The sequence below is a fragment of the Octodon degus genome, unplaced genomic scaffold (genome assembly GCF_000260255.1).
Source record: "Octodon degus isolate 3935 unplaced genomic scaffold, OctDeg1.0 scaffold00170, whole genome shotgun sequence".
NCBI classification, from domain to species: Eukaryota; Metazoa; Chordata; class Mammalia; order Rodentia; family Octodontidae; genus Octodon; species Octodon degus.
Window position 1 is genome coordinate 600,067 of NW_004524746.1, and position 9,503 is coordinate 609,569.

Consider the following 9,503-nt stretch of genomic DNA (forward strand, 5'->3'; position numbering starts at 1 on the left):
GACAGAGACAGAGATGCAGAGAGAGAGACACAGAGAGATAACTACAGCTATATAACTATTTTAATCTATAAGACTTGAGAAAATTGAATACATTCACAAAATTTTTAATTTTATTGATATGAATTTGTTCAATGTTTTATACCATTACTAGAAAAGTGCTCCCAGGTACAATAGACAGCATAACAATTTTTAATTATAGTTATCTTTATGAATTTTATTCTTTTGTTAGCCTTTAATACATAATGGAAATACTTTTTCAATTATTGTGATGTACCCTTAACATAAATTTAGAAAAAAAGAAAAAGTATGGCATCAATGAGGAAACAATCAAATTCTTCATGTAGTGAGAATATAATTACTTAAATTCCTTGCTGATTACAGTAGCATGGATTCTAAAAGGGCTCAGTGCTGTGAGCCCTACAGATTTATTGGGTAAATGCCAATTCTCTGGTCCAACAATGAAACAGGAGCATTGAAGAGTTCAGGAGTTGGAGAAGCCAGGGAGTCATTAGGCAACAATAAAATTTTTAACTCTAGTAAAACAAACAAGCAAGCATAGATAGATAAGTAGATCTGTATGCAATAAGTATATCTCTTAAGAAAATTAATGAATTTGATACATTAGATAGTATAGCTTATCTTATAGAGAATTGGAAAATTCTTTAATTTCTGTTATCACTGTACAGAGATCAGATATCCTATCACTTCCCCAGTTTTCATTTCTTTTTTCTTTTTCTTTTTCTTTTTTTTTTTTTTTTTTTTTTTTTTTTTTTTTTTTTTTTTTTTTTTTTTTGTGGAACCGGGGGTTGAACTCAGGCCCTTGTGCTTGCCAGGGAAGTGCTTATTCCACTGAGCCATCTCCCTGGCCCACCTCCCCAATTTTCTATGGAAAATAAATTAATAATGTGAGCTATAGTCTAAATACTTATATCTTCCAAAATTTATAAACTGAAATCCTAGTCTCAGAAGAAATGATATTGAGAAGTGGGGCCTTAGAAGACAATTAGATTATGATAGTGGAGGCCTAGTAAGTGGTGTTGCTGTCCAAGTGACATTCCCATACCCCTCTGTAATGGGCAGACACTTGAGATATGTACTCTCCACAAGACACGACAAACCTTGACTCAATCTCAAAACTGCTGCAGTTTGAGTTGTGAGAAGTGAAGAATTATTGTCCATAAACCACCTTATTATGACAGCTTGTTATTACATCCCTAAGCATAACATGGATGAATGTTTTTATATGTCAAATAATTACATTTTAAAATGTGGAACTGTTCATAAAACACAGAAATAGAAGTAATACAGCTCTGCTTCTTATAATACATAAAAAATCAAATCTTATTTAAATAAGCCTGATTACTGTTTAGATGTCAAATAACAACTGTGTTCTACTGATAAGACAGTGGCATTCTCCGAAATGAAATTCATTGAGAATAGTAGCAAATAGAAAATATTTACATATAGTAAACATTGTAACAACGGGCTATTTCTTGTATTTTCTAATGCAATTTTTAAAGGCTATTTTAAACATTAGGAGTGGGGGCTGGAGAGATAGCTCAGTAGAATAACTGCTTACCTGGCAAGCACAAAGGCCTGAGTTCAATCCCCAGTTCCACAAAAAAATAAATAAAACATTAGGAGTTACCAAGTATAGCATGATTTTTCAGATATCCAAAGGCTCTGTCTTACCAATCAATAGAGCAATATTATCCACTATCTCTCCTGAGGATAGAGGAACTAAGCAGTAATTAACTTGAGATATTAACTAGACAGAGGGCTTTACTGGTTCTGTATCTTTGCTTTAAATTTTGTTGTTCATTATTTCAAAATGAAGAAGCAAAGACAAAATTCCACTAGAAAATCTAAATTCAACTTAGAGAAAAAGAACCCTTTGTGCCACAGCAGATGTCTTCTTACAATTAACACGTACTTAACATGTATGCTAGCTTCACTTTTCATTCTAATGCAATAGTGAAAATTCCCTCCCACAGGAGGACCCATTCAAAAAAGTAGGGTGAAAAGATCGATTGTTCCCAATATCCATATAATTCTTTACCCCTCTACTTGTTTACAGCTTATATGCCACCCAGTCATACGCTCAAATACAGTCTGATGTCGTCCAGAGACAGAGTCCACACTACTACATCTCAACTGTGTGGCCTTACTCTGTGTCCAGTTACCCTTAAATAAGATCAAGCATAATAAGTCATGGTATTTGGTTAGGGTTTCTGTTTTATTTTGTTTTATGGTACCAGGAATGCAACTCAAGATGTCACAGGCAGGTGTTTTGCTGCTGAGCTATATCATTAGTATTCATGGAACTTATTTAAACTTTAATACATAAATGGAATAATTTTAAGACATAAAATGAAAAATATTTAATAGTCTGAATGTTGGCACAAGAACAAATAAAAATTAGGTTATTGGGAGATTTAATGGGAAAAATAAAGATCAAATGTAGAAAAGTAAATTTAAGATTAGAGTCTGGGGCCACTTAGATGTTGGATCAAGTCAGTTACACAGCCAAAGTCTTTGCCACATGCAGAAGGGATAGGGGAAGGGATCAATGGGATAACAGTGTACCTCAGAGTAGCGACACTTGGGGTTCTAGGCTGAATGAATGACAGTCACTTTTCCCCTTGCTCTCCTTTGTATTAAGGATTGAACAATCCGCCAGTGATGATTGAAATCACTGTTCACATAATCACTTCCAATTAACTATGTATTCAAAATTGATATTTAGGGCTGGGGAGATAGCTTAGCAGTCTAAGTGCCTGCTTAGCAAACACAAGGACCTGGGTTTGATCCCCAGTTCCGCATGCCATGCCAGTCCTATAACCACAGTGCACCATGGTGGCTACTGAAACTGAGTGTGGTGGTGCACAGCTGTCATCCCAGCACTAGGAAGGCTGAGACAGGAGGATCACTATGAGTCTGACCTGCACCAAATAAATGGTGAGACAGTGAGATCCTGTACCAAATAAATAAAAAGATATTTTAAAAAAACTGATTATCTACATAAATTTTGATTTTAGGAATATAGCCCTCTAAAAAGTGATTTTTTTAAAAAAAAAAAGTGTAGACTCCTGAACACTACATATTTTTTTCCTTTAGACAACTGGACTGAAAACTACATTACATAAATCAAAATTATATTGTTCCTCAGAGCCTCTGATTCTTCCATCCCTAAAGGCAAAATATAATTACTTAATGTGATGTCAAAGTCAAAATGTTAGCTGTTTTTACTGAGACATAAATACAGTGTTGCTGGTAATACCATTTCTTAAATATCTGGAATATTTAATTGTGTTTTTTCTCACTAAAAATTAGCCCTTTAGAGTTTATTAAACATATATATAATCTACATGGGAAAAACTCCACAGGACCACTGTCACCTTCCTGCGAAATTAATTAGTTCACTTACAACTCAAGAGCTCACAAGAAGTTAAATTTTTAAAGCCTTGGGCTCATTCTGTGTGAGAGGTAGATACGTATGATTCAAAAAGATTTAAAAAGAAACAGTGAGTAAAATAATTGCCATACATAGAGGACTCATTTGTCTATAGTAATGGCGAAAGGCAGACACCTAAAGAAGATTCACTGAAGAAAGTAAGTCACTTGAGGCATAAAAAGATGTGCTATATTTTGTGTGTCTCATGTGGTTTTCTTTCCTCTGGTCTATGACAAAGCCCTTAGTATAGTATTTATAAACAAGGCATAGATTCTCAAAGATATGATGAGTAGTGCAAAGGTTAAGAAGAAATAAGTAATCAGAGCATCACAGGTGACCATAGTTACAGGGAACATATTATCTGCATTTTCCCAAGACTGTACTTTTTTCTTTATTAATCATTTAAAACATTTTATATTTTATTGTCATAAAGAGATGAGATATAGCCTCAATATACATGTTCTGATAATATTTAAAAATAACAGGGGGGCCTGCCCATTAGCTCAGTTGTTTAAGTGACTGCTTAAACAAAGCAATCAGGATGCTGTGGTTCGATTCCCCACACCTGTCCTGAAGTCATTCCTGAGCCAGCACCCCTCGCGAAAAGAAAACACTTCTGAACTTTAAAAAAATAAAAATAAAAATAAAAGTAACATTTTTGTACTCCTCAAACATTCTTTGGATCTAACCATATGAACTGTAATATTTAATTATATTGAGGCTTTTTTAAAGTTGCCCGGAGAAAGGGCAGTTGTACATAGCTGTGTTTTTCAGTTTTTTTCTTCAGAACCAGAGATTGAACTCAGGCCCTTGTGCTTGCCAGGGAAGTGCTTATTCCACTGAGCCATCTCCTTGGCTCCTAGTTGTTTTTTTTTTCTTTTAATTGATTTTATTGAGAAATAAATAGCAATGAAACAGTTTCAAAACCAATTAGTGGGACAGTTTCAATGATTAATACATTGCATATTGTTGTGTTCGTAGTGGTTATTCATAGTACGAGATGCAGACATGATATCTTGTCCAAACGCTATTAGTACAAATCTTCTTCTCATTGAATTAAGAGAAAGTAGCTATATATCTATATTAACTATTTTCTATATACACATACAAAATGGTCCTTCATTAGTATCTCCCTTCTTTTTTTTTGTTTAGTTTTGTCAGAGATGGGTATTCCATTGCCATCCAAATATTGTAGGTGTGAGAATTCAGCAAAATAATCCAATATATATCTAGTAGTCCATAATAGTGGGTTATCTGTAGGACTGGCAAAGTCAGAAGTTGTTGAATTGAGCTTTTTACAGCTCAGCATATTAACATGGCTTTACTTTTCACACCTCGTCATTATACTTTTCTGCTGGATGGTTAAGAGCAAGATAAAGCAAGACCTACATAACAAGAAATGTAACTTTTTTTTTTTTTTCCGGAACCGGGGATCAAACTCAGGCCCCTGTGCTGACCAGGGAAGTGCTTATTCTACTGAGCCATCTCCCCAGCCCCTAGAAATGTAACTTTTGTATCTGACAAGGTCAGTCAAATCTCCTCAGGATTTATCTTGAAACTCTGTACCACACTTTGTAGATCCTTTGTCAGTGTCAGCCATGTGGATGAGTCATGGCCATGGCTTGACCAATTTGCTCTCTGTGAAAGCCTGAGAGAATATTTTCTCTCCATGTGACTCTCCTTAGGCACATGCTACATCATCAATCACTTTCCTCTGTGGCCCCATAATTTCCTTGATTAGAAAATTGGGTGCACAACTGAGTTACAGGACTTTAAGTGCAGGTTCTCTTATGTCCTTAGTCTTCACTGACCTTGAAAGGCTAGGGCCAAAATGTTGGCTGTCCTTGCAGCTCTTCTTTTTCTCTAATTTTTGGTATGCAAACTTAAGTTGCTAACCCTCCAGAAGAGAAGCTTAATAATATTATTACTCTATAACATAGGCAGTTGAGCCTATCTGTCTGAATGTCAAAGATCTTAGACATAACATGGAACAGGTATTTTCCATCAAGTATTGATATGTTAAAACTTTAAATCCTTACAGAATGTGAAGGAAAAAAAGAAATTTTTTTTATAAAATAGAAATAAATAATTACATATCTTTACACAGAAATTTAGAAATCTAACCATATACAGCATTGTAGCAGGACAATCCTATGACATTTTTTTTCTCGTCTCTTGTTTTCATTTATTACCCTTTTTTTAAACAAACATTTATTTGAGACATTATGGCAGTAATTGACATGACATGACAAGCAGTATGTCAGAATGACCAGCATTCCAAGCATGACCCTAGTATTACACATTGCTATCTTCAGTGCAGTTGCTTATTTCACAGGTGTCAGCATATATATATAGTTAGTCAGGATGAAAATCCTACCAATTAACTGCTAGTTTCAAAAACCTGCTGAAAATTCTCAAGATCATTGTGTTAACCATCTTGTACATATAAATGTATCGTTTTGCCCTGTCATGTTTCCTAGCTTTTCTCCTTGACCTCTCTTTGTTGCTTAATTCTTAAATTCTAGCTTTCCTTTTAATTGTGTTATACCTTTCTATTTTTATTTCTTCTTTTGAGTTCTTACACTAGGGAGGTTACATGATGTTTACACATGTGGGTCTGGTTAATTTCACTTATGAGTATATCTTCAAGTGGTACCCACTTATAAAGGCTTCAAGTTCATCATTCTTTATAGCTGAGTAGTACTCCATTGTATAAACATACCACATCTTTTTTATCCATTCCTCAGGTGATGGGCATCTTGGTTGTTTCCATGATTTGGCTATCACAAATTGATATGGCTACTACAAATTGTGCTGCTATAAACATAGGCACACATATATCACTATGATGTGACATTTTCAGTTCCTCCAGGAAAATTTCCAGTAGGAGGATAGCTGATTTGAATGTGATTTCCAGTCCTAGTTTTTTAAGTAGTCTCCACACTGATTTCCATAATGGTTGCATCAGTCTACATTCCCACCAGCAGTGGAGAAGGGTTCCTTTTTCCCCACAGCCCCTCTAACATTTGTTGTTGGTTGATTTCTTTATGATAACCATTCTATCTGGGATGAGATGGTATCTCAGTGTTGTTTTAATTTGCATTTCATGGATGGCTAGTGATGTGGAGCATTTTTTCTTATCTATTTATTCGTTTCTATAATTTCATCCTCTGAGAAGTGTGTGTTCATCTCGGATGCCCATTTCTGGACTGGGTCTTTAAATTTTGGGGCCATAATATATTTTAGTTCTTTACAAATTCTAGAGAAAAGACCTTTGTCTGAGTGCTTATTAGTTAATATTTTTACATAGCTGTGTTTGAATGTGTGTTAATGTTGATGTAACTGATAATCACAAATGGTCCATGCAGATTTTGTCAAATACAAGCAAAGAATTTCATCAACACTCCCATAGCTTTAGTCAGAGAAATGCAGTATTTAAATTTGGGAATATTTTTCAGACACAGAAAACATTCAAGCACTTTAGCAGTACAATGTGACTTATTGACAAATCAAAGTATCATAATGGAAAAAGCACTGTGAGCATCTCATTTTCATTTATCATTAATCCAAATTTATTTTGCATTTTTTAACACTGAAGTTGATTTTTCTTAAATGGAGGGGTATAACAGGTGATCAGTATTTTGGGGAAAATTATGTCATTAACTTCCTTCACTCTGAGCAAATCTCTCAAAGCCTTCAATTCATAGCACTGTCCTCCAAAATGGAAAATATACTTGCCTACCTATCTCACAGAACAATTGGGAAAACCATTTTAAAAGCACCTCTAAGATCTTTGAATTATTTAAAGAACTACATGCAGACTGGTCAATATTATTGATAAGAAAGAGCAAAACTTTATACTGTGTTTTATGGGGCTCTCTAAAAATAAAAATCAATACTAATTGATAGCTCCAATAAAATAAAAATTGTATACAGATAACATTAAAAATGTCTTTAAGTATCAAAAATGTCACAAGTGTCTTTTTCAACCCTGCTTAGTATTTATTATTTTATTAGGGTCCATTCTGTTTTACTGTAGTCATATTTTAAAATACTCATATTAATTACCAAGTTATAGGGACTCACTCATTTATTCCTTTAGCAAATGCTTTTGAGTAGTAATTTTACATGAAGAATTAATAAATAAATATACAAGAATCAGGTAAAAAAAACTATTGTTCATAAAATAGGTATGCATTGTCTAATTTATGAAAAAGATACCTGAATTTTAAAAACAATTATAAGAATATATAATCTATAAAAATATAGCAGAGTTAATTTTGGGGTTCAAAGGAAAAAGAAATTATTTCTTGCTGGGTGTAAGTATGTATTCATTTGCATGACTGGGTATGACAAAATTCTTCAGATTAGATAGCTTAAACAACAAAAAATGTATTTCTCCTAATGCTGGAAGCTGGGAGTCCAAGACCAAGGTGCCAAGAGGATTGGTTTCCTCTGAGACTTCTCTTCTTAGTTTCCAGATACTTAACTGTTTTACTGTTAGCATGATTTTCCACCTGTGTGTCCATGTTCTAGTGAGGATTTTGATCACTAGGATACAATACCCAAAATCCATAATATAAAGATCAGTGTAATCCCAGAAGTCAGAAGGCTGAGGCAGGAGGATTATTGCAATTTCAACACCAGCCTGGGCTACAGAGGGAAATCAAGGCCAGTCTGAACTGCATAGCGAAACTCCGTCTCAAAAAGGAAAAAAAAAAAAACCCACAAAAGTTCAGTTTGACTCACAGTTTCAGGGGATTTGGCCCATGGTAAGGCAGCTCCAAGTAAGAAATATCTTGGCAGAAAGATGAGGGGAAGCATAGGAGCCTAATTTATTGTAACAAGTAAGCAGAACAAGGAAACAGCACCAGTAAGAGAGACACAGAGAAAAGATTTAGATCATACGGTCATACCTCCATGACCCACAGAGACAAAGCCAGGTATGTACTTTAGCAGTCCTCTAAGAAGCTCCCAAGTCAGTCAGGTTGACAGTCAAGCATCACAGTATATTTCTAGTGTCTTACACTGTATCCAAATTTTCTATTCTCATGAGGACTGTGATTGGATTAAGGCCCACTCATATAATTTATCTTAACTTTAATTTCTTCTATAAATTCCTCATCTGCATGTATAGCCACAATTTAAGGTTCTAGGGCTTAGGACTTCAACATGCATGTTGTAGGGGGTCACTTTAGCCCATAACCATAAGAGAAGGAACTCCTAAGGCTAAAATTGTAAAAAATAAATATATAAACAAAATTTTCAAGGGGCTGGCAAGATAGCTCAGTGGACTAAAACACTTGCTTAGGCAACCCCAGGGACTGGGGTTCAATCCCCAGCACCACATGCTGCACCCGCCTGCCCCCAGGGCAGACTGAGCCAGCCAGAGTCCAGGCATGGTGGTGCATGCCTATATTCACAGTTCTGGGGAGGCGGAAAGCAGGAAGATCACTGCAAGTCTGAGCTGCACAATGAGACCCTGCAACAACCAAATATAGTAAGAAAAAAAAATCTACAAATTGCTCCTTAGAGAATTTAGTTTTCTATTGAATATAATTAGTGAAGTCTAAGGATTTACATTCACTTTGTTGCTACTGATTTTCTATTTTTGTCATGAAGTTTATTCTCTTTTTCCCTCAATTCTTCTGATCTTCTGGATGAGCTACATTGTGTACTATTGCATCTTCCTTTTGTATTTACATTTTTCTGATTTTTTTTTTTTTTTTGGTGGAACTGGGGATTGAACTCAGGCCCTTGCACCTGCCAAGGAAGCACTTATTCCACTGAGCCATCTCCCTGATCCTTCCTGATTCTTTCTTAATAATAATTTGTTACTAATTCTTTTAAGTTGTCATCCTAGATAACAAAACATACATCCTTGTCACTTAAACCACCTTATATGAATTGTTGCTTTTACAACTATACATATGCTTCTAGAATCCGGAATCCTCTCATCCACACACCTTCCATTGGTGAGATTTGGTATGAAGAACTCCAGTATGCTTATATTTTACTACAGAAACAAAAAGGAATAACAATTAATGAT

At 34.9% G+C, this 9,503-nt stretch overlaps 1 pseudogene; it reads left to right on the forward strand.

Moving 5' to 3' along the window:
• Window positions 1-2,189, forward strand: part of LOC101578461 — an 81,822-nt pseudogene extending 79,633 nt beyond the window's left edge.
• The last annotated feature ends 7,314 nt before the right edge of the window (window positions 2,190-9,503 follow it).